This window comes from Camelus bactrianus, chromosome 21 (assembly GCF_048773025.1).
Source record: "Camelus bactrianus isolate YW-2024 breed Bactrian camel chromosome 21, ASM4877302v1, whole genome shotgun sequence".
In the NCBI taxonomy this organism is placed as follows: Eukaryota; Metazoa; Chordata; class Mammalia; order Artiodactyla; family Camelidae; genus Camelus; species Camelus bactrianus.
The window spans coordinates 2560095-2584732 of record NC_133559.1 but is presented as its reverse complement, the minus strand read 5'-3'; the positions used below and the strand labels follow the sequence as shown (position 1 = coordinate 2584732).

Here is a 24638-nt window from a genome sequence, read left to right as displayed (position 1 = left end):
AGTGTGTGCACCTCAATAAGGACAGGCAATACTCCCAGCACCCAGGGCCCCCCCCGCCACCCCAAGCCCTGTCCTTTGTTGGCCTAAACCTCTCCAGAGACGGCCTCTATTCTGACTCCTACCCTCAGTGCCTTTGGAAACACGTCAAACTCTTCAAGCATGTTCTGCTAATGCTGCCCTGTGGGCAGCCCACCATGGTCTGAACCCTTCCTCGTAAACTTCCGGCATCACCAAAAGCGGTGATCATTTGAACACACTCCATTTCCCAGACTGTCTAGACACGCCCTGTCTTTGGGGGGCAACTCGAGGCAGCCATCTCTCATGGCCTCCTACTCATCCAGCCTCGGCTCCAGCACGGCCGAGCCAGGTCAATGTCAGACCCTGCCTGACCGACCTTGGCCAAGCAGTGCAGCAGGGGCGTGAATGATGTGGACTGGGACATGTGCGTCAGACAGGGGTCTCTGTCTGTGTGTCATCCTCCGTGTGAACACAACCTGGACTCTGAAGACCTCGTTCCTAACCCTAATTCTGCTGCAGCGTGATCTCAGGTCTAAGTCCCTCATCCCTGCAAAGACCAGCTCAGTGGAGGCCCCCAGGCCTCCCTCCCTGCAGGCACCACTAATCGGTCTTCCACACCCTCCTCCCCAGACCTCACGGAGGCAGTGTCTAGACAAGCCATCCTCAGCCCCAGCTGCACATTGGAGTGCTTGGGAGCTTTAAAAACATCCTGATGCCTGAGGCCCACCCCCAAGGACCCTGATTTCATCAGTCTAGGGTGTAGCCTAGGCATTGGGGGTTTTAAAAACCTCCCCCATGATTCTAAAGTGTGGTCGGAGCCGGGAACTCTTGCTCCAAACCAAGGAGGTTTGGGCAGCTACCCCACCAAGCAGGTGACACCCACTGCCACTCTGCTCTAAACCCGGCCACTCTGAGTGGCTCATGGACCAGCAACTTGGGCATCCCTGGGTGCTGGTTAGCGGTGGACACACTCAGCCCCACCCAGACCTGCTGAGCCTGAACCTGAGCCTGACCCCCTGGTTTATGTGCACGTTGCACAAAACGGGATGAATCCCGAGGTGCTTGCGGCCCTGACGTCTGTGGTTCGGCTCCACCCGCCTCCCTCCACCACTCACAGGCGTGGGCTTAAGAGATGATGCAGACGGGGAGCTGCCTGCCCTTGTATTAGTGTGACAGTTTGTGTTTTTCCTCTCTCTCTCTCTTTCCCTTTTACATATGTCCTTAATCAGCAGAAATGTTTCCCCCATAGTTTCTGTAAATAAATCCCTTAATACTAAAGCTATTGTCCTCCAAAGAACTTGTGGCAATTCAAAAAAAAAATTGTTTTCCATGAAGTCCACTTTCCACTTTCCACTGCGTCACGCAGGTCCTTGCACTGCAGAGGCAAAGGCTCAGAAGCAGAAAGCACCGTTCCCCAGGACGGGGACTCGGGGCGGCTGGGCTCTAGGTGTGTCATGTCTCCTTGGGGGCCTCCTTAAGTGTCATTAAAATGTATCAAAAGGCATCAAAGGCTGGCAGCTTTTGCCTCTGATTTATTACTATTGGGACTCTATTGTAAAGAAACAAAAAACAAAAACTGGTAAAAAGCATTTGGATAAAATGTTTCTGTTACAGAGATAAAAGTGTAACATAAATGTGAAACAATGTTTAAAAAAACCCCCAACAATAGCGGGAGACTGTGGCTCCCCAGTTAAAAATCGTCCTCAAGTACGTAGGGAGGCGTGGAGCCGCAGGGAGCGTGCAGCCCTGTCTATGATCACAACACGTATATAGAAAGAAAGCCATAGCAAAAGTTAAGTTACATCAATCAAAGGTATATTACAGAAAAGAAAAAAAATCACCCACAATCCCGTGCTCTATTTTTTTTTTTTTTTTTGTATTTGCAAAATGTTGCCATCATTTAAATTGTGTGTGGGGGGGGTACTTTAAGAATATCCTCCAGCCGTGGAGAACAGCCGGAGAACTGTGTGTTTATGTTAAGGTGATTTCTCATTGGCGGAAGATTTTCTTTGGTAATTAAAGGAAGAGATAGGAAGAAAACTTAGGGATCATCATTTATAGATGGGGAAGCAAGTCCAGAATTACTAAGCAATATGCCCAGGGTTGCACTGCAGGTAAGTGGCAAGAAACAAACCAAACCCAGGACTCCTGACGGCAGACCTTTCCCAGGAACCGCTGTGCTAATCGCTGTGTCTTGTGCTTCACTCTTCTTCTAGCCCTTCTTGTGACCGGGCAGCGTCCCATTTTTAAAAAAATGAGTATTGCTCACAACACATTCAGGTGTTTTCTTTTTTTCCTAGCCTGAGGTAAACAGCAATACAATAGCTGACAGCAAGTGCAAACCAGCACTGTACCCATCACTGCTGCCCTTGTACGAACAGGGAAACTGGGGTCCAGAGAGGGCAAGTTACTTGCCTGAACAAACACAGCTTGTCAGAGGCAGAAGCAGGGTTTGAACCGGTGTTACTGGATGCCAAGCCCCCGACTGCCATGCTGCCTAGCTCCATCTTGGGAAGCCTCCAGGCCTCCAGCAGAGCTGCTATCCTCGTGTTTGAGAACATAGCCCAAGTTCCCAGATGCATCCCTGAATCAAGGCTTGCAATTCACGGCCGGCTCAGCGAGAGAAGATCGGGCTTTTGGGCTGAGGTCACCCCCCACCAACCACGGCACCCAGGGATGGTGCAGCACCTCTGGAGGGATGTGTACTTTTCCTGTCCTGTTCCACATGATCCTGAAATAACTCCATGACATGGGGACATTACCAGCCCCACTTTGCAGGTGGGCAAACTGAGGCTCGGGATGGTAAAGTCACTTGCCCAGGCGACAGGCTGGGGCTTGACCTGGGCTTTCACTGCTGATATTGGACCCTGATGTCATAGCCCAGAGGCTACAACCTCTCTGCTGGCAGATGGCTGGTGGTGGCTTCTGACTCTGTCATTTTGTCACTTTCCAGTGGACTGGTCTTCAAAGATGGACTGACCTCTCTCTGCCTCAATGTCCTCTTCCATAGAAGGAAGGCAACAAGAATGCCTGCCGGCCAGGGTTGTTGTGGGGGTCAAATCAGCCTGCCCCCAAAGCCAGTGGAGCAGCCCAGCACTCCCAGCACCTCTTAATGCCCCCACGAAGACCGGCCGTGGCCGGTGTGATTATCACGCACTGCCGAGCCTCCCGTCTCCCTTCTCTCTGTGAAAAGGAGCTAGTTTTCCTGTCTTCCATTTCCTCGTGCTACGTGTGGGCGGTGACAGTCACCATAAGGGTCACTGAGAAGCTGGGAGAGGATGTAGGTAAATCTGTTCCAAATACCAAGTGCCTGCAGACGCCTCTGGACACGAGCATTTTTATCTCAAATATTCACACTGTCTTCAGCCACCCGTCCCAGTCACGGCCTGGAGCGCGGTTCTGTCTGACAGTCATCTTGTAACGGACATGAAATCCGCACATGAAATGCTGCCGTCCACCTGGAGAGGGGTGGCCTTTGTAAGTGCTGACACTTGGCAGCGAGGCTGGCAGGGGACGCCAGGTGAGGGCTGATGGCCTCTCCTTTGAAAAGGAAAGGAAAAGAGCCTCCATGGAGGCTGAACCAAATTTCTCACAAAGAGAAGGGAGAGGCTAAATAAAAAGTTATTGTTTTAAATTGTGTTTGTCTGGGGGCTGTTACATTCCAGTTGTGACTTAATAACAAAAGACAATAAGCTGGCATTTGGCTGAGTTTAAGCTGGGGTCAGCTGCTTCCAGCAGGGCCTGAGGAGAACGGGGTTTTGCATTTGTCTCCGTGGCCTCTCTGTGCCCGGTGGACAGGGCTGCTGACCCACGTGGGAGGACCTAGAGCATCCGGACGAGGGTTCCTGCCTCTGTAGGGCTTTTCTCATTAACCCGCGGTCACACTTGTCCCATAAGTCAAAGAGGACCTGACCCGTACGGGATGGCTGGGTATCTCCCAGCTTTGCTAACTGGGGCTCTCTTCTCACCTCAGTCAGGCTCTGCCCTTCGTCTGAGCAGACGAGGTAAGAAGGAGGCTGAGGTTTCCTAACAAGCCGCCCAGCAGGGCGGCACGGTCGTTTCTAAGCAACCAGCCTCAGCAGAAACCCCGGTCTACTTGGCAGCAGAGTCACCCTCCTCGGAACGCTTCAGTGCGATGTCCCGAGGAAGGCAGAGGGCGGCTGGAAGCCCCTCTGGAATCTAGCTGCGGGCGCTGCCATGAGCCGGCACGCCACTGCTGCTTTCCTGGGGGAGCGTCTCCTTCTTCGCTGTGGCTCTGTTTGTTCATTAGAATTAGGGAAGGTCTGGCCGGCCAGTCCCTCTCCAAGACCGCAAGTGCTTCCAGAGAACAAAAGAACCCTCAGCGATTTCGGGCCGGGGACTCTTTTACTGCCTGCTTGGAAATGATCAAAATCAAATCAAACAGCATAAAAGTGTGCCCTTCTTTTGTGTCTTTTCATCAGAAGGACTTGAAAAAACAAATAATGATGTATCTGCATTTGGGTGTTTTTTTTAATACAAATATTATTACACACACACACACACACACACACACACACACACAGACACACACACACACACACAGAAATAACACCAAAAAGAAGCACTTCAGTGAATCTGAAAACTAAAGCATAAGATCTTACTTTAAAATTTAAAAGCCCCCGTATATCTAATAGCCCAAACCCAAACTAATATAGATAATGGAAACTAATATAATGATAATGGATTTTTCCCCCATCTGAATATAAAAAGTGTATTATATGTTATATTGACATTTGGGCTAAATCTTTCCCTTATAAGGTGTCTGACATAAATAGCTTTTATTATGTAACTCTTAATGGAAGGAATACACACATTTCTTAAAGGTCCCAGCTGCTAATGTTATCATCTTGAGACATAAAATTGGAATCCCAACTTCCAATATCAAATTTTAGCACAAACCCTATAAAATGTATCTTGTCAGAATGTGTCAGAACCGCTAAGCTCTCTTTGGCTGAACAAACTGCAGCTGGTGCTTCGTCCCGAAGGTCAGGAGTCAACCCTGTGTGGCCTCCGGGTCGAGGCAGTAAATTGGTCCGGTTTTCACCCCGCGGCCGGGCTGGCCGGGGACGGCGTGGGGTTAGAGCAGCCACGTCCAGGCGGCTTGTCGGGGTGACACGAGCCTGCAGGGCCGAGCTCGAGGCCTGGAGATAGGACCCGCCAGCAAGTATGCAGGGAATGTTTTTCTTCGGGCTCTACTGAGGCGCACAGACCATGGAGATTCTGTCCGCGGTGACAGCCTTAACACTTACCAGAGCCCTGGACGCCGCTGCAGAAATGGCATTGCCCACCCGGAAAGCGAGAAGGTAACGTTTATTTTTGTATTTTTCTCTCTCTCTCTCCCGTATACAGACTGTAGAAAGACCACCAAGTGTGGGCCATTTTTTTTCCCACCGTGATGTACAATTCACGTTTGTTAATCAAAAAAAAGTGCCCGAGGTCATCCACCTAGACTTTTTTCCCCCTTCTTAAACAGGAAACGGGTTTCAGATGTTTATATGTTAAAAAGTAAGGCTACTAATCTGTTTAGCCATTTACCAGACCCTGGCTAACTCTCGCTTACATTTTATTGTTCAGACCTCAGAAAATGACATTCATTTTTATCCCTCTTGTTATTTAGAATTAAACAACAAAAAAATCTTTCAATAGTCACCTGCTTTTAGGGGGAGGCGGGCAGTTCCAGCGGAGTTTAAAATAAATGAGTCCTGTAGTTTAGGGAAATTGTTCTCAGTGGCAGTGATGCCACATAAAGTGTGTGAAAATTCAACACTCTGGCAGTTTATTAAAATAGACTGTGGACACATATATTTTCACGTGTCTGTATCCACAAGTGGGCATCTCACTTAGATTCACAACACAGATGCACAAATGCACACAGCTACGAAGTCTGCAGCAATAGCAAGAACAGTCCTTCTAAACACTGCATCTTTCCCTTCGGGTCAGTGGGGTATTTTCCACCGTTCTCGGTACTAGGCTGTGAGTGGTAACAGAGAAAAACCATTTTCCAAGGGGGTCCGTGGTCATTTGAGAGGACTTCAACCTGATGCTTGGAAGGGGAGTTTTTTGTTCTATTGCTGGAATTTTTTTTCCTCAGGGCTGGTAATTTTCAACAGTCACTGCTGGTGAAAATGCCTCCCTGTTTAGTCCAGCAAATCAGCAATACTTTTCTATGTCGGGAGGTTTACGTATTTATAATCTTGGAGAAAGGAGCACAGATAGGGAGGTGTGATTGCTTTCTAAGCAAATCTGAATGCTTTTTAAGTAGCTTTGTTGTCAAATCACTGGCTGAAAGGACTTTTAAACGTAGAAGTCAAAGCAGGAGGGATGATATCACATGCCAAACCCGATCTGACGGCCCCGACTGTTTACCCGTCTGTGTCTGACAAAATGTTTCACGTCCACAGCTCAGGTAAGAAGGCAAACTGATTGCTTTTGGAGGCATTTCATCAAGGAGAGAGAAGCAAATAACGAGCTTTAAAGTCAGCCCAGTGTTCTGTGGATCAGTAAAAAAGGTACTAGTGAAAATGAAAATACAGACAATGTCCCTGAAATCATCCTCTCCTATCTCCTATATAAATGCGTATTTCTATGTGGCAAGAATACATGTATTTTCTTTTTCATCAGAGTTATCAGAAAAGGCTGGAGAAAATGAAGGGTACAACTGTAAATAGACAAACGTCCAAGCTTCTTAAAATAGGGGTGAGATGGGTAGGATGAAACAAAATTATAAATGCGCATTTTTGACAAACAAAAAAATTTTGATTTCTCAGCCATGTTTTGATTTGGTGTTCGGATGAATGGAACTCGGCTGTACCGGCAGAGGTGTCGGAGACTCCCAGGGCAAAACTCGGGGTCACAACAGTGACGGTACCACCTGCACTGATCAAAACATGAGCAGAAACCACAGAAAGTGCTTCTCCTGTGCGAGAATCTCCTGCAAAGCGCCCGGCAGGGGCTGATCCCTGCAGGACAAACCCACACCAAGCCCAGGCTCGTTCTCCAAAATGTGCCTGTGGTGCCCAAGGCCCCTACACCTCGGCTGAGGAAAGAACTTTTGGTTTGGGAGGCCCCCGGCGTGATAAACAGCAGCCGGGAAGCCTGGTGTAGTGTCTCCGCCATCACCAAAAGGCCGGAGCCGCCGACAGAAGACGCTAGTCTGACAGGATGGGGAGAGGGCGGTTTGGGGGACTGCGGGCTCCCTCCCCCCTGGGCAGGACGAGGGGCACCGGGCGGGCGACGAGGCTCCTTGGCCCTCCTGCATGAAAATCACAGGAGATGAACCGCTTGGGCCAGGACTGGTTTTTTTTTTTTTTTTTTTTAATGTCTCTTTGGCCGAGAACCGTTATGCACAGAAAAATGCCAAAGTCTGCAAGTCCAGGGCAATCACCGTGTCAGCTCGGAGCCGAGATGTTTCCCAAATGAACACCTGGGTGATGTAAATCACCCCAGGGGTAAACACTTCAGGCCTAGACCGGGCTGCGGGCGGGGCAGGGCGCACCCGGGGCGCACCCTCCCACCCGGCCCGGTCGGGAACCAGGCGCGGCCCCCGCGTAGTCGTAAAGGCTTTTTCATTGAGAAAGACCCCCTCCCAGCCGGGAGCAGACCCCTGTGTAGACGTCCAGATAGTGGACAGAAGCCTCCCACCCTCCCCACTGGCCGACTTACCCTGAGCTGCTGTCACGGAGTGAAGCTGTCAGAGGTTTATGTCCTTATGAATGGCTTTACAATACCCAGCGAGGGGACCGGGGCTACTGGCTTCGAGGTGGAGAGTTTTGAAGGCGGCATGCAAAGAGGAAATCTGAAGGGAAAAAAAAGAATTTGTGCTTTAACATCACGATAGTAAGATCCTCACAGCAGTAATAACGGTAACCAAACGCTCCGTGTGCAAAGCCCCAAGGTCAGCAGCAACCGAAGCGGCATTCCCACTTTTAAAACGCAGTGAACTGAGACATTACACTCTCTCTCCTCCCCCACTGTCTTGAAATCCTTGACTTCTAGCGGATGACCATTTGGTGTAAGCGACTGTTACAAAAATCCCTGAATGGGGGGAGGCACATGGCAGAAAACATCCCCCCGAGATCGCCAACTTGAGGATTTACATTCTGATGTTCTAATTAAAAAAAAAACTCTCCTAATTACTGGGTGAGGAGTATTTTAAATGATATATTCTGTCTTCAGCCAGACAGACGTGAGGAGGAGCCACGGAAACATTGTAACAGCAGCCTTCACTGTGGGCTTTTTATGGCTCTATTCCTTTCCACCACAGCAGGGATTAGAGCAGCGGAGAGAACTCGAGAGGAGCCATCCTGCCTCCAGGATCAACCTTGCACCAAAGAAAAATAACCAGGAGAAATTACTCTGTAGCCTGAAACGAATCTGGGATCAGATGGTTACTGATCAGAGCAGATGTTTAAATTGGATAAGTCAAATCGAGCATTATTAAATAAAGCTTGTTTAATACGTCTCGCACAGAAAACCTTTTGAAGAGCGTTGTAAACCTGATATTAGAAACCTGGCTGGGCGCGTGTCTCGGGGCTTAATCGCTGGGCGCGGGAATCTGAGTTCTTACGACAGAAAGTGCCCTTCCTTCACGATGTATTTCTCCCACCACGGATAAAATGAAAGCAGGAAGGTTTTCAGGTAGCTCTTGAAAACTGCTGATGCAAGATAGTAACTAGGAGACAGCTGAGCCACGTGTGAATGTTTATTCGTCAGACAAGGTGCAGCGCAGCCGCCCCGGGGACACGGGCGACCTGCTCTGGGGCCGAGAACGCCCGCGTGGGGGGGGGGGGGTGCTCTCCTGCCATGGTGCGGTGGGGGAGCAGCTGACCCGCGCTCCCACCAAACCTAAAACCACTCTCTAATGAGTTTTACAATATTTACATTTTCAATTTTATTTATAGGACACCAGATGTCCACACTCAAAAGAAAAAAAAATCATTTAGAATATAAAATCCCACCCCTTCCCCACACTCGATAGCGTATTAGGTATTTGTGGGTTCCCGCTGCCAGGCGTGTATGTGGCTGCCACCTCAGAGCTCGGGCCGCCGTCCCCTCCGGGGTTGGGAGGTGGAGAAGAAGCGCGGCCCCCATCGTCTGCGTGACCATGAGCACGCCTTTAATTCCGGGCCACATTTTCTCCCGTGGAAAGGGAAGGGGCTGGCACGTCCCAGTGAGGAGATTCTTTGCACCTCTCAAGGACCCCATTCCCTCATGAGTGCATGCTCTCACATGTGGGGTCAGAGCATCTGAGAACCCGCTCTAGGCAGACCTAAGGCAGCGGCTGCAGGGCTTCCCCAGCCATGGTGTGAGCGTGCCCTCGGGCTTGCAAGTCCCTCGGTGCCTTTCGTCCCTCACCCTTCAGAGTGGTCTTAGAATACCCAGCCCACGCCAGGGGTGATTGGAAAATGCTGTAAAAATACAAGTTGGTATTTTTGCTCACTTTATTGTTTTCGTGGTCAACTGCCTGGGTGCCCAGACCCGACCAGGAACCCATGACCCAGAGCCCCACACAGATTTCTCTCCTGAGACTGAGTCCCCTGTCCTCTCCGAGCAATGCAAGCTCCTGCCGGCTCCCTGCGTGCAACCCCATCTCCCCAGGGCCCTTGCTGGGGAAGTTTTATCCCCTTTCTCAACAGAGGAGCAGTTGGCTTTTTAGGTCCTACCCACATCAAATGCCCAGACTGTTCCCTCCAGTTCAGCAGCCTGGGACAACCATGTGGGTAGCAGAGCCGCGCATGGCCCATGAGGCACTGCCGGGGCACCGGGTTCAGCGCCAGGGCCCCGGAGCTCTCCAGAAGCATCCCTGCGTCCCCTCCTTGACCCTGGAGAGGTGTCCTTGCCTCCCTGCTAGGCCGATCTGCAGACCACTGTGCATCCTGCCCGGAGGGACCAGCAGGACGGTGGCCGCAGGAGGCTTCCTTCTGTGCTGAACTTCCCAGGAACGATCGGGCCGGAGGGAAAGCGGAGCTGAACGTGCCCCAGGAGGGAGGAGCTCAGCGTGGCTTGGAAACCCAGGTGGGCGCGCAGTGGCCTTCAGGGTCCTCACATGCCCCGCAGGGGGTTCCAGGCAAACTTTCGAGTGGTGCTGCTTCAGTTAATCAGTACGAGCAAGTAGGAAGCTTGGCCTTCGTTCCCTCGGCGGCGGCTGCAACCTCACACCTCTGAGCATCAGGGCCTGGGACTGAGGGCCGGGCAGGAGGTGGGGTCGCAAGACAGGGTGTGCGGCCCCCGGGACACGAGGCGGGTGGAGAACTGAGAAAGGTGGGGGGACAGAGGAGAGAGCTGTGGTGTTAGACGCCTGGGGGAGGGGGAGGAGGCCGGGGCCATTGGCTGCGAGGCGGGAGCTGGGGGAGATAAGCGGCTGCAGGGGAAAGGCGGTGGGAGGAAAGACGGGGGGGGGGGGGGTTCCACCATTTGGCTGGCGCCTGCTGGAGAGACCGGCCCCCAAAGCCCCCACCCCAAGCCTCCCGTGCCTCCCGGGACCCCCCCCGACTGTCCCGTGCGGCCTCCCAGAGCTCTGACAACCCAGGCGCCCGGCCCCACCGAGCCTCTGAGGACGTTCGGCTGGGCGCAGAATTCGGCCTCAGTGTTTTTCACCTGCTTCCAGGCAGCAGGGTGTGCAGTCAGGGGCTGAGATCCCCTGCCCTCAGCATCCACTTCTAGATTCCAGCCTCCTGTGCAGGCTTCCACTCGACAGACTGAAGACGTCAGAGGTTTGTTTTTAATTCACACACACTGAAGATGCCCCGTCGGGCGGCAGGCTTCCTCTCCTCTCTGAGCAATGCCGGTGGTCCAGCGGCCACAGCCTCCGGGAGGAAGTGTCCTCTCCATCAGCCAGACACTTGGGCTGGGGCCTGTGGGGGGGCTTGGTGAAGCAGAAGCACACACGGGGGAACACCTCCCAGGGGCCGACTCCACTCTGTGGCGCTGGGAAGTGCAGGCACCCCGCACTAACTTGTGTGCCCCGCTGTCCAAACCCACAGAACGAACAAACGGGGCTCCCAGAGCAGCTTCTGAGCTGGACAAAGACCTCCACGAGGACCCCTCATGTCACCCCAGTGCTTTCTCCTTCTTGGTAAATGTATTGAGACAAAACAAAGACAACAATTTAAAGTCTTCTGAAAAAAAGCTCAAATCTTGATGAAGCATCCATTCCAGTTACGTGTTCTAAGTAGTTCTGATGCTCCCTGGCCCCTCGCTCCCATGTAAATCACAGGTCACACTGATGGAAGGTAACGTAAGAGTCTCTAGACAGCCAGGCACAGGTGTGAGGGAGCCGCCGAGGCAGGGCTGCCCGCCCTGCAGACGGGGTCTGCGGGCGTAGAGGACGTGCCCTGGGCGGACAGAGGGAGGCCAGGGCTCAGACGCGGGCCCAGGAGGGCTGGCCCCACAGCCGGTAGGGCCCAGAGCAAGGATGGCATGGCTGAGTTGCAAGATGTGGCTGTTACTTAGGAGAACTTCTGAGACGCAGCCCCAGCCCGCCGTGCCGCTTTCTGTGAGTCTGGGGACCGCCTTTCCTTTCAGAGGCCTGTTTCCTCTCCCATAAGGTGGGAGCGGTCCCAGGTGTGCTGCACCTGCCTGCCCCACACTCTGTCCCTGCCGCGGGCAGGATCAGTGAGGCAGTGTCCTCCATCCTTTTCTCTTAGACTGTGAAGAGCTGGGGTCTGTTTGTCCTCAGGGAAAAGCAGAAGCTTTTCTGGAAATACCAAGCCAGTCTTTGCTGGGACAAACCTTGGGGCTGAGACAAAAGGGAAGTGAGGCAGGCTTGGAAAAGCAGCAAGCGCGGGAGCTCTCTGACGTTCTGACTGTGGGATGGGGACGACTCACAGCTCTGGTTTCTCTGCAAGACGGCGGGAGGACACCCCCACCACACGCCCTCTGAGTCCCACCAACCTGCCAATCTCAACCCTGGGAGGGTTACAGGAGCCAGTCAATGCTCTACGCTCATAAAAGATCAGCCCAGAGCCTTCCAGAACCTTCCACAGAGTCATCGCAATGAAAAGCAAACAGCACAAGTGGGGCTCTCACTCATAAACATCTCATTGTCATGCCAGCCAGAGGAGGTAGTTACCACCCCGAACCCATTTTTCAGATGCAAATACTGAGGCCCAGAGTGGGTCACTCTTGGAGCTGAGGCTTGAACCCAGGTTGTCAGCCTGAAGGGCCACTTGTTCACCATCAGCTTCTCCTGTCTCTCCAGGGACTTGAGAGATGGGAGTTATTATTATTAGGTTTTGGTTAAAGACAATTTTCTATTAAAAAAAAACCCTTTTGCTTTGAGGTCACTGGAGATCCACATGCAGCTGTAAGGAGTCACGTGGCGGGTTCCTGTACCTGTCACCTTAATGGCGACATCTGGCATAGCTCGAGAGCAATGTCACAACCAGAGAAGGACATTGTAACAACCCACCCCCGTTACTCACGCAATACGGCAACAAGGGATGCGAGGGGGCCGTGTGGAGCACGGACCATGTCTCCTTCACTCTCCTACCTCTGCCCCTCACTCCCTTTCTGCCTCTCGCTCTACCTGACGTTAAACCTCATGATGCGACTCCCTCAGAAAGTGTAAGTTCCATGAGGTCGACGATTCTTGTCCACTGCGTTTGCTGTTGTATCCCCAGTGCCTAGAATAGTGCGTGTTCGCTGCACACGGTTTTAGTAAATATTTTTAAAGGGATGGATGAACGGATGATGCTTTTTCAGAGACCCCTGTAACCTTTCTGAATTCCCTTTAAAAAAACCCTGTAAAGTGGGCTGACTGCTCCCTGCCTGCAGGTGCGCTGAGGATCAGGCAATGTGACCCACATCCCGTGCCTGGCACGTGGTGTCCAGCGGGACGGAACACGATGGGCTGAGCTGCGTGTGCTCCCCAGGCACCCAGGGAGACTCCCCCTGCGTCTCTGGCCTGTGTCGCTGGCCACTCTGGAAGCTGCCATGACTGCCCTCCAGGGTCTCTGGGGTTTGTCTGCCCCTTAATGGCCTGTGATCTTTCAACAGTTAAGAGTATCGCTAACAAGAGATTTGAGAACGATTTGTGTCACTTGAAGGAGGCTGGCTTTCTGGAGGGTGATGTGGGTCTCAAGTACCGTGCAGCTGCATCGAGTCTCCGTTAATTCTGCTGCCTTGAAATAATAAACAGCTTCGCACCCTCCATTGTTCTGGGGCCTCATGCAAACCAAGCGGGCCCTCTGCCCAGAACCCTACAAGGATTCGTTAAACAGGGGCTGTTGCACCTCCACCTCACAGGTGAGGCTCCCCTGCCCGAGGGGTTCTGGCAAAGAGCAGAGCCACTGAGCATCAAGTGTTTACCCGTCTCCTGACCCACGGAACCAGAGAATTTTCACAACCCGCGCCCGCCTCCTGAGGTGCCGGCTCTGCATGTGGGATCTTTTCACATGAAGAATGGGACGTGTCCAGCCCCGCACACACCTGCTCTCCCTGCATGTTCCTTTTAGTTCATGACAGGCAAGGATTTAAAAACAAACATATATTTATTTCTATCAAAAACTAAGTATTGTAGCATGTTCATTATAAAACAAAACATTCATTATAGAAAATTTATCAAGAATGGAAATGCTTAAGGAATAGTTTATCAATTAACTGTAATCCTGCCTTTCTGGAATGAACTGCTTTATTTTATTTTATGTTTTATTTTTCTGCTATGTCTCGGGTCTTTTTTAATGGAGGCGCTGGGGAAGGAAGCCAGGACCCGCGCATGCTAAGCGCCTGCTCGACCACTGAGCTAGACCCTCCCCTCTTGTGTCTTGTTCTGTCTCTCTCTCCTCTGTCTCCGTCCTTCTCTCTAGATAATGCAGTTTCGATTATTTTATCATTTTAGATCTTGTTTTTCTCATGAATATTTTATCATAAAATATTTTTATTTCTTTAAATATTTTCTGGGAACTTACATATTTTAAAATAAAAAAATCAAGTCCTGTTGTGGAAGATGAAGAAGGCAAAAGTCCAGAGGGTGGTTCTGCCAGTGAGCAGAGGAGCCGGGGGCCCGGTGGTGGTACCCACCTTGCTGTTCGTCATTGTTTGAGTCACCCTTCCCCCACTGATGGGCACTTGTGTTGGTCCTGAATATTCACCTTTAGAAATAATGATGTGGATGGATTCCCTTAGACGTGAGTCCACGTGAACCTGCCTGCCTGTGTCCTTCAGTGGGTTCCCAATGGAGGTCCCAGATCAAAGGGCGTGGACACACCTAAGCTCCTGGTGTGAATGGACAGAGGTCGCGCTCATCTACAGAGCCTCTCAGCAGCGAATGCAAATGCCTGTCTCGCGTGCCTTTGACAACACCAAATAATGAGACCTTGAACTTCCTTTTTTGGTTGTTGCCAACTTAAGGAGCAAGGATTTCTAGTCACAAGCTTGGTTCTGAAACACCTGACTTCACTTCCAGACACCTTCATCCTGAACCCAGTCTCTGAAGGAAGCACTGCAGCCAGCAGACTGGCGCAGAGCACCTAGCGGTGGTGATGGAGGTGGAGAGCCTGGAAATTTTTCTGCAAAACCGCTCCCTTCCCTTTGGGGAGCTCAGGCCTGGGGGCTGGGACCACCTCTCTGGGTACTTATCAGTCTTGGCTGCCGGTGGGGAATTTGCTGGGAGGTCTGGTGGGGAACTGGAACCAGGGAAGGGCACGCAGATGCCTGATGAGACTCGTGGGTGGGAAATGCCTTGCAAACTCTCCGCCTGTGGTTGAAAGGAACTTGAGATAAGAAGCCTGCCCCCTTTTAAAGAGCAAATGGTCTGGGGGAGGACTTCTGGAGACTGCGGTGCCCACATGCCCCGCGGGGGTGGACTTTGTGAAGCTGGCGGTGGCTTGTCCCCTCTCCTCGACCCCGAGCCCCAGCCTCTGCCCACCCCACCGATCACTGTCTCCCTTGACCCAGATGACATAGGGCATCAGTGCGTAGGTGCATCGAGGAGAGAGACCCGGCCCCGTCTGCCCTACAGAACCCAGAAAACACCACCACAGTAACTGGTCGGTGGCGCTGAGCCCTCGGGCCCTGTATCTCAGAGAAAATCTGCAATTCCAGTCGCTTAAACCTCGGCCCTGGTTGTCTGGTTTTCTGCTTGTCCCCACTTACTTTTGACTTTTTTTTCCTGTTGAGGTGAAATCAACATGCCGTAAAGTGAACTGTTTAAAGTGTCCCGACCAGCAGCACTTGGCACATTCCGTGCTGTGCAGTCACCACCCCACCTCATCGCAGGGCACCTTCATCACCCCAGAAAGACATCCTGGACCTTGGGTTGTCACCTTCACCCCACCTCCCCCGGCCTCTGGCAGCCACTCATCTCCTCTCTGCCTCGTCTGGCCGTTTCATTTAAGTGGAATCACACGAGTGCCTGCCTCCTTCGCTGAGCATCATCTTGTCAAGGTTCACGCGTTTTGCAGCCTGTACCAGCACTGCCTTCCTTCCATCCAGCGGGAGGACGCTGGTGCATCCATTCGGCCCTTGGACACTTGGGTTGTTTCTGTCTTTGCCCGTTGTGAACACAGCCGCTGTGAGCACCCATGCACACAGTTCTGCCTAAGTGCCTGTTTCCAGCCTTTCAGGTGCCCACCCACCCAGGAAGGGAACTGCCGGGTAATGTACTGACTTTGTATTTAACTTTTTGAGGAGTCACCAGATGCTCTTCCACAGCAGCTGCACCATTATACATTCCCACCAGCAAGGCAGGAGGGTTGGTTCCAGTTTCTCCAGCTCAGGCTTACTCTAACAGCATCTTTCCAGAGGCGACATCCTGCCTCTTTGATCTGCGTGATAATCCAGTGTGGACGGGGGAGAAGGCGGTGCCTTCCACATTGTTCCCTCGTCAGCCTCCATGTAAGACCCTGGGCAGACAGCGATCCCCTTCCCCATTTCCCAGCTACCACTCCACTTCTCCCACCTGGGTTTCCTCATTTAGAGAACGAGGCAACTAAACCCTCGAGCTGCAGCCCAGCGCCGGGCTCACAGGGGCACTCGGTAAAGAACGGCTGGGCCACACGGGCAAGCGTGGGGGCGTGTGGGGGCGCTGCAGGAGGCGCCGCGACTTTGGGGCCCTAGGCTGATGCTCTTTCCATACTCCGCGTAGCTGTGAATGATGTAACACGTACTGTTAGAACCACGTCTAAGACGGAAAAGGCACTTCTAACGTGTAAAGAAATGCCAAAAAAAGGCGGGGAACTGAACCAGGCTGGTTCTGACTGCACCTCTTTCGGGGAGGGTGGGATGTCCAGGGGCAGATGCTGTCCTGAATTGACGGCTATTCAGGAGGGAGTGGCTGTGGCCGCCTCTGCGGCCTGCCGAGCTCTATACACAACCTTTCAAGGGCCAAATAAATGCAGTAATTTACTGAGAAAAGGCCTTTTGGGGCCACTTCTGGCACTAAGGTCTGAGGACTTCTGGGGCAAAACCAGCATCCATCATCTGCCATGACATGGTCCTGTCAATGGCCACCCTAATGGGAACAGGGCTCAGCGGGACAGCGTGACCGCTCCCCTCCCCTCCACGCTGCCCTGCAGTCCTGGGCAGCAAAGAGGAGGGCAGGGCTGGTCTCCTCCTCGCAGCTGTCCCGCAGCTCCTTTAGGCTACAGGAATCAGAGCCACTGGCTGCTGGGAGTCCAGACTCCTGCCTGCAGGAACTCCAAGGCTGGGCACTGCATGGCCTTGGCAGGCCCAGGTTTGGAGATGAGATAGGTGGCCTCCCGGGGGAGGCCAGGGTACACCCTGATCATGGCCAGAGCTCTGGTCCTGGACCATGCTCTCCCCCACAGGCTACATGATCTCGGGTGAGTCTCCCATCTCTCCACAGGGTACATTTTTATCTGTGAAATGAAGAAGAATTTTCACCCTACAGGGCTGTGAGAGCAGACAAAGCACGGAAGGCAAACACATGCTCCTCAATGAACAGACACTATTTTGCATACATGAAAAAGGGGGTCGTTCAGGCCAAAGTCCAATAGAAATAGAACTGAAGCCACAGATGTAATTAAAAAATTTCCAGCAACCACATTTAAAAGGATGTAAAAGGGAACAGGTGGAATTGATTTTCAAAATATTTTAACCCAGTATCTCTAAATTATACCATCCTGCAATTAAGATAAAACTATTGGCATACTTAATGCTTTTTTATACAAACTACTCAAAATTTGGTACACAGCCCCGCTCCGACCAGCCACATCTCAAGGGCCTCAGTGAGCGACCAGACAACTGGTCCTGGTCACGTCGGGGAAACCGGTGACCGGGACGAGGGCGGCTCAGGGGCTGGGTGAGGTCAGAAGCCAGACCAGAGTGTATTTAATTAAAAGGTGGATCAAAAAAAAAAAAAAAACAAAAAGGTCATCCCATTTCTGCATTTTAGAAAAGAAATTCTAGATGGATGCTGACCAAAATGCTAACTGGCTACCTCTGGCTGGTGGGTTACAGCTGGGTTTTGGCTTTTGTCGTTGTCTTATCTGTGTTTTCTCATCTTCCCACAACCAACACATGCTCACTGGGGACCTAGAACTTTTAAAAGTATAAGTACCATATTGGGACTCTAACAACTAACTTCAGTCTCTGGGGTACACAGATGGAAAGGAGGCGGAGGAACCTCTGAGCAGAGTTGGGGTGAGAAGGGGCACTGCTTCTCTGAGACGCCACAGCCCTTGGGTCTGAAGCCCCATTCTGACACTCTTCTGACCCACCCTGACTTGTGAGGTCTCCTCTGGGCACCCCAACACCCACCCCAGACTGCAAGCAACTTCAGGGAAGGGAAAATGAATTTACTGAGCATCTACTAAATGCCTGGCATTGTTCAGGACACAACCTTGCATCCATCTTTATCTTACAGATGAAAACACAGAAGCTCAGAGAGGGCAAAACACCTGCCCAGGAGCCCTCAGCCTCTGAGCGGAGGTGGCCGGAGCCTGGCGATGGCAGTGGCCCCAGGGGCCGCACTCTCAGAAGCAGGGAGCCCAGGCACATGAGTCCATTTCACCCGCCAACAGCCCTGCAGAGTAGGGTGCTCGCCCTAAGCCCCATTTGCAGTCGGGCTGGGTACAGCCTGGGCTGTGCGCCAGGCTCCCAGGAAACGAGAGTGCTCAGAGGGCTCCCCTCTAGGCCACCTGTCCCTTCTTCTCTACAGAGACCACAGCTCCTTCCTCTACATCACACTCCTGGCTCCTGCAGTGTGGACTCCATCCATATCGTTGACTTTTCTGTGCCTCCTCGTGTGTCCCAGCCTGGTGGGCACCCAGGAGATGCCCCCTGGGCTCCCAGGGATGGGAGCCCGTCCACTCCACCACTGGCCTCCAGAGGAGAGACCAGCATGTGCTTCTGCGCCCTGCTCCGGGCTCTAAACGAAATCAGACGAGTCTTAGGATCAGGATTGGAGGAACCACAAAAGGAGAAATGTGAACAGAAAACAAAACAAACACCTGTGTGTGCTGGGGCTGCAGCAGTACGTGTGCACGCGGGGCTCGGGGTGGGAGGGGGCTGCTGAATTTAGGCAAAGGTTCAAGCTGATCATTGCTGTTAGCAATGCGTCCAAATGGGGAGCCAGGAAAGGGCCTCAGGGAAGCCGCGTGCCTTCACTCATCGTCTTGTGCCCCAGCCCATTCACACACAAGCACCTGCAGGCCACCTGTGTGGCAAGGGCACGGTGCCCGCATGGGGTGCCTACTTAACCAGAATGTCAGGACGGATAACGCGGACAGGCCTGCCAGGAGCTGGGCAGAGTGTGGGAGCGCCATCAGCTCCCAGCCACGGGTGGCTGCCGAAGGCTCAGAGGTGCATGGACTGTGCTCACGTGTGCAGAGGATGTGGCTGTCCCCTTGGGGGAAAGAACACCCCTCATTGTAAGCAAAAGACCTGGGAGGCTTTAAAACACACTCGTGTCCGGGCCACCTGGACGTTCTGATCCACGGGTCTTTGTTTATTTACTTGTTTGTTGTTTCTGTTTCGCCCCTGGTGGTTCTCAAGAGCGGCTGGGTTGAAAGCTTGGCCCTAACCCAGCACCATGCGCAGTGAGGTCCCCATATCTTCAGCGGGTGTCCCTCGGGAGCCTGTCGCAAGGGCCTGAGCGGGCTGAACGCCCACCCGTCACCGTGTGGAAATGTGTGATTGTTGAACAAGGGCCCCCAGTTCTCAGCCGGCCCCTCTCCCACAGGCCAGGCTGCCGACTCGGGCACCCAGAGCCATCGCTGGCTTTCTGGATGTTGTAAAACGCAGATTGCTGCTTGTAGCCACTCAGGGTATATAACACGAGGTAATCAATCCAAATGAATAAACACAGTGCAGAGAATCAAAACCAGCCGCAGCGTGAAACCCAGCAGGCGGCAACACCGCAGCCTGGAAACGAGAGGCGGGGCAGGGCTGGGCCCACGCAGCCTGGGAGCCTCATCTGAGGCCTGATTGTAATCATCGCCCTGGCTGTCTGGGGAGGACTGATGGCTGCGTGCCAGCCGGTGCCTTCCAGGCCCTCCCTGACCCTTCTCCTTGTCTCTGCCCCCGAGACACTGCCCCCGAGACACTGCCCCGCCCTCTGCTGCTCTCTTGGGCTCCCCCCTACCTGTAACCATCTGAGGGGTTGAAAGATGGCCCCCCAAAGACATGCCCACATCTTAATCCTTGGACCCTGTGAATGTGACCTTATTTGGAGAAAAGGTCTTTGTTGATGTAACAAGGTTAAGGATCTCCAGCTGAGGTCATCCTAAATGGGCCCGGGTGGGCCTTAAACCCAGTGACCGGGTGTACTTACAAGAGACGGAAGAGGAGGAGGGGCCGCGTGACGACAGAGGCAGAGGCGGGAGGGATGAGGCCGCCAGCCAAGGGATGCCTGCCGCCCCCAGGAGCTTCAGCCTTCAGAGAGGGCCCGGCCCTGCTGACACCTCAACTTCAGACCTCCTGCCTCCAGAACTGGGAGAGAATGAACTGTTGTTTTATACCCCTGGTCTGGGATAGCCATCTGCGTTGGTCCTGGGATCTGCGGTGGTCCTAGGAAATGCACGCACAGTCCAACCGTCTATTTTACTTTCCGAAAACCTGTCCACGGGCTGCCCTACTCAACTGGAAGGAGGGTAGTGGAGTGTGCATGTGGTGTCCACATGTGTAGCCCCAGTACCCTCATCAGGCAAAACTCCAGCCCCCGGCCCCAGGGAAGGGGGAGCAGCCATTGCTTGGTTCTCCAAGCCAGATTCTCAGTGTGTCCTGCGCCCACAGCAGCGTGCAGAGCCCCAGGGGTGCTAGGCTGAGGTGCCCTGCTCAGAACCCAGCTTAGCCCATTCCAACCTCCACCACCTGGAGGCGGTGCATGCCCAGGCCTTTCCCTCGGGACGCTCCGGGAGATGGAGCTCCCCATCACTGCCACGCGTCCTTGACCCCAGTCCCCCGTGTCATGGGGCTTCAGCCACAGGCAGCCCTGGGGTCCCAATGTCTCACTCTGCCTCGGAGCACCACCCCCTTGGCCCAGCCACGAGCTTCCCCAAAGCCATGCCTCCCCTGGGTGCAGCGTGCTAGCCCTCGGAAGTGCCCTGGGGCACGGTGGGGCCAGAAGAGCAGACGTCTGTGCTGGCTGGCTCTGTCACAACCAAGTTCACCCTGGGGTAAGTTTCCCTGCTAGCTGTCTTCTGCTCACCCCTCCGGACCCATGACCACCCTCCGGGCCCTCTCTTCCATTGGGAGCTGAGGGGATGGTACAAGAGAGCAGGGAAGGAGGCTGGGTGTTCTCTGCCCCTCTCACTGGGCCACCCAGCCCACTGCATCCTCCTCCTTATGACCGCCGCCCTCGGCTGGGCCTCTCGGTGGCTCCTGTTGCCTCCTGTTGCCTCTCCGGCCCCTCGGCCTTGCATTGTCTACTGCTGCCCGTCCGTCCTTGTCGAAGTCCAGCGAACTTGCCCACATCTGCGGACAATGCCTTTGTTAAAACTGCCTCCATTTAAAACCTTGTTTGAGTGGTTGTTTATTTCCCACTGGGCAGGCCCCTGAACGGTCCTGTGTCCCTAGTGATACTGTTACGCATCCTCTATTACCCACACTGGACAGGAGGCCACACCCCACACACCTTCTCGTGTCTGAGTCCAGCCTCGAAGGTCCCACCAGCACGTGAGCTCCCGGAGGTCAGGGCTTTGCTTTAATTAAAATTTGTACTGAGATCTCTGGGCAATAAAAACAATCCAGAGATTTTCAACACACTCTTTGTCCGGTTTCCCCCAGTGGTAACATTAGTATAACGCCCTAAGTGTCGCGCTGACGCGGACCGCCCGCTTTACTCAGACATTCCAGTTTACCGTGGTCGTGTGTGTGTTTCTGTGCACCTTTATCACACGCGTAGGTTTGTGTATCCATCACCACAGTCGTGGCACAGAACATCTCCAAACCACAACGATGGTTTTAATCTGATTTCTTCAGTTTTTATTAACTGGATTTCCTCAAGAGTCTCTTAAAATATGACTCCATCACCATTTTATCCCCAGTGCCCAGAACCGTGCCTGGCACTTGGCAGAAATTCAAAATGTACGGACTTGGCTAAATGCTGGGTGTGTTTCATCCTGACTACACCCCCTTCCTGTGGACAAGGATGCGGGGGCTCAGAGACGTCCACCGTGTTCCTGGGCGAGTGTGGGCTCCTAGTCGCTCTATTGGACTGCCATCCAGGCTTTCCTTTCTGTTCAGGAAGGGCTGCCCTCTGTGGCCGGCACCATTGGCACCAAGTGCGGGGGACTCTGCGCATCCTTGTTCAATTCCATTCGCTGCAGCCTGAACGCATCCATCTCTCTCTACTCTGTGGTCCAGTGTGTTCTCCCGCAGCTGTGCTAGGCCGGCGTCCTCTGTGCTCGTCCAAGGATGATAAAAGCTCTGGGCAGGACGCAGTGGAGCCTGGAGCCTGGACGGCCTGATAACTGGCTTTCCCTTTGATGTTTTTCAAGTTCAGAGCGGACCCAGGCCCCCTGGGCCGGCCTTGCACGCTTGTTTATTTGTGTCCCGTGTAGGCCTTTGAGATTTCCCCTTCCCGAGTGGGACAGCCATCATTACTGCTGTCATTACCCTATTGGAAATGTTGCTAAACCCCCTCTCCGCTCCATCCGACCCCTCCTCCCCAGTGCCCAAGGAAGACCACCCACGGCGGCAGACTTCCCTCCATTTAATTTTCGTCTCAGGATGTAAGCTTGCAATTTCATCACAATTAAAAAAAAAACCGAAAACAAAACAAAAAAAAAAAGAGGCCGGCCTTTCTGCTCCCAGACCTGGGGGCCATCCCTCCCTGATGAGGCAGGGCTTCCAACGCGGGGAGGACAAGGGACCGATTTCGCAAGAGGACACACGATGCCGTCCTTCTGACTTACGTTCCACATGAGTTAGATCAGAAAAAGTCAGCTAAGCCGCGTTCTTCTCGTAAATACCAGCAAGTAACTCAGAGGGCACAGGAGAACCACGCCATTTCCTCTCCGAGAACACACATGCGCGGTGGGCTGGAACGTTATGGACGCTGAGGACATCTGCAAAGACCCTCACGACTGTGGGACCCCCTTGCCACGTCTCCCCATGTGTCGCCTCCTGTATATAACATTCGCCTTTTGTTTTCTTCCTTTCTCCCTTATGCGGTTTTTCCCTGGATCTTGTACAGCCGGGTCTAAGATACACCCGTAGTTGCCCCACGGCACGCGCATACGCTCCCAGTGCATTTCCCTCCCCCTACTTCCAGCAGTTCCCTTTCTCCGTCTTGGAAAATGTTGCTACAGGGCTTGAGCATAACGGGATTCAAGTGGGTGACCTGCCGGGGAATCTGGCAGCTTCCACCACTCAGCTGGTTTCTTCTTCCTCCATCATGCTTTCCTACCCTCTTTTTGTGTTTTTTTCCCCCCCTTCCTTCAGGGCAGTAATAACTGTGTGTGTGTTTTTTTCCCTGGTGAAGGCTGTTTTTCAACCCACCTTCAAGGAGAACATTGGGAGGGAGGAATAAGCCTTGTGTCAACCCCTTAAGTCCCCAATTTGGAGAAAAAAATGGTCTAGTCAAAGGAAAGGCAGTAGAAATGAACTGGTCTCTAAAATGATGCTCTATTCCATCTCCACTGAAGAAAATATAAACTCCAGCCTCTGTTACCCTGGTTTACCAATGTCTCTGGGCTGCTCGTGAGACCACACAGACTGCACACAGCACCACCCCAGTGGGTGCCATTCACGTGGTGGCAGCACCGTGCCATGTGCGGGACGGGCGGAGGTCGGTTTGCACCCTGCAGTGGGTGTGGGGATAGACGCTCTCATGCACTGCTGGCTGCAGTGGGATTCAGCACAAGCCCTTTGGAAAGACGTATGACAATTACTACCCAAATTAAAAATGCGTTTTCCCTTGGACTCGGCAATTCCCCTTGGGGGACTCTGTCCCACCGTTAGACGTGTGCTCTCACAAGTACGTGCAGGTTTATTTATTGCAGCACTGTTTGTGCTAGCAAAAGTTTAGAGGTAAACTAGATGCTGGTCCATAGATGATGAGTCAAATAAATCCTGGTATATCCATGCCGTGGAAAGCAACACAGACTGTAAAATGAAGAGGCAGATCCAGAGTCCCTGATGGGACTCTGTGACATCGCTGTGACACACCCCTGAGAACCTCTGAGCTGTGGAAGTGTATGCCGTCTACTCCCCTGATGAGTTGGGTGCTGCTGAGCAAGTTATTTAACCTCTCTGGGTCTCACCTTCCTCATCTGTAAAATGGGGGTAGTAGTAGCACCTACACTGTAGCACAGAAATCGAAGAGAGTTCACGAACCAGTACAGACTAAACATTTAGGACAGCCCCTGGCACGTAGAAAGCGCTGTGTCATCACCGTCACCATCATCGCCATCCTCAGCATCAAAGAGGAAGCACATGCGTGCAGACACAGGCTTAGGTCACCCCTGTGAGGACATGCTGGAGCCACAGCTGACAGGGGTTGCTGTTGCCAGGGAAACTGGAAGGCTGAAGGTCAGGATGAAGTGAAGGAGGACTCATTTTTAACTTGTGACTTTTGAATTTCTATCACATATCTGCATTCTCTATTTTCTTCAGTATTTTAAATGAAATTTGCAAACATCGCAGAAAGGTTGAAGAACCGAGCAGTGACCATCCACGCTCCTGCCACCTCAGCTCTGTAATTAGTGTGTTGCTGTAGCTGCTTTGCCTCCCATCCATCCACCCATCAGTCTGCCCACCTATCCATCCATGCTTCCACCTTTCTACTCACCCACCTGCCCATCTATTCATCCATCCACCTGTCTGTCCATCAATCCCTCATATGACTTTCATAATGCATTTCAAAGTAGGCTGCAGATATCAGTGCACCTCCCCCTAAACTCTCTGGCATGTGCATCATCAGCTGGAGTTTAGTATTTGTCTATGGGTTTTGCTTTTTTAGATAAAACTCACACAGAGGAAGTGCACAGATCTGAGGTGTCTGCCCGATGGCTTTGATAATGCATTGCCTATTTGAAACATAAATCACCTGCTAGTAAAATGTGGCTGAGAGAGACCGAGACACAGAAGCCAAAATAGTGTTTTGAACCCATAGAGAGGACAAACATCACGAAGCCAATGCGATAACGCATCTAGTGGAGAGGGCTTTACAAGTGACAGAGGTCTGTACAGATGGG

General features: G+C 52.7%; 2 long non-coding RNA genes across 2 annotated transcripts in view; one reads left to right on the top strand and one right to left on the bottom strand.

Annotated features, from left to right (window-relative positions):
• The window catches only part of LOC141574339 (uncharacterized), a 91305-nt gene that overhangs the window by 25562 nt on the left and 41105 nt on the right, over nucleotides 1-24638 (bottom strand). Inside the window, exon 3 of the long non-coding RNA XR_012501246.1 lies at nucleotides 7702-7834. This is a non-coding gene — a long non-coding RNA (uncharacterized LOC141574339). The remainder of the gene's footprint in view (nucleotides 1-7701; nucleotides 7835-24638) is intronic.
• Nucleotides 1779-8512, top strand: LOC123612201 (uncharacterized). Its single transcript, XR_006719410.2, has 2 exons — nucleotides 1779-5342; nucleotides 6807-8512. It is a non-coding gene; the product is annotated as an uncharacterized LOC123612201 (long non-coding RNA).